The 750-nt window shown below is 40.4% G+C and overlaps 1 non-coding gene across 1 annotated transcript; it reads left to right on the top strand.

Moving 5' to 3' along the window:
• The first annotated feature begins 360 nt into the window (after window positions 1-360).
• LOC139184300 (U6atac minor spliceosomal RNA) lies at window positions 361-486 on the top strand. Its single transcript, XR_011567888.1, has one exon. It is a non-coding gene; the product is annotated as a U6atac minor spliceosomal RNA (small nuclear RNA).
• The last annotated feature ends 264 nt before the right edge of the window (window positions 487-750 follow it).

Raw genomic sequence — 750 nt, forward strand, 5'->3', positions numbered from 1 at the left:
CAGGGAGGCCTGGAGTGCTGCGATTCATGGTGTCGTAAAGAGTCGGACACGACTGAGTGACTGAACTGAACTGAATTGAATATTCTGTTTGGAAGCCCTAAACTAAGGCTCATCTACAGTTGCCTTTTTTTTCCTATCTTTAACTTGTTTTAGTATTCAAGTGCTGGATCCTTCAAAGAATGAATTCGGGAGCTTTCCACCATTTTGATTGCCTGGAATTAGAGTCATCTGATTTTAATGCATTAAATTGGGGGTATTATAATATTATACTTGTAATGTTCCTTTAAAAAAATGTACAATTTAACAGAATTATGAGGCAAACATCTGTGTCATGACCACCCACTTGAGACATAGAATATGGTGTTGTATGAAAGGAGAGAAGGTTAGCACTCCCTTTAACAAGGATGGAAGAGGCCCTTGGGCCTGACAACAGCCATATCGTTAAGGCATTGCCTCCTACTTCATGGCATCTAACCACTTTTTTATTGGACCTAATTAAACTTAAAAGTTTTTGCACAGCAAAAGAGAAGGAAATGGCAACCTACTCCAGTACTTTTGTCTGGAAAATCCCATGGAGGAGGAGCCTGGTGGGCTGCCGTCTATGGGGTCACACAGAGTCGGACACAACTGACGAGACTTAACAGCAAACTTAAAAGTTTTTGCACAGCAAAGGAAACCATAAACAAGATGAAAAGACAGCCCCCAGAAAGGGAGAAAATAATTGCAAATGAAACAACTGACAAAGGATTA

Source organism: Bos indicus, chromosome 7, assembly GCF_029378745.1.
Source record: "Bos indicus isolate NIAB-ARS_2022 breed Sahiwal x Tharparkar chromosome 7, NIAB-ARS_B.indTharparkar_mat_pri_1.0, whole genome shotgun sequence".
NCBI classification, from domain to species: domain Eukaryota; kingdom Metazoa; phylum Chordata; class Mammalia; order Artiodactyla; family Bovidae; genus Bos; species Bos indicus.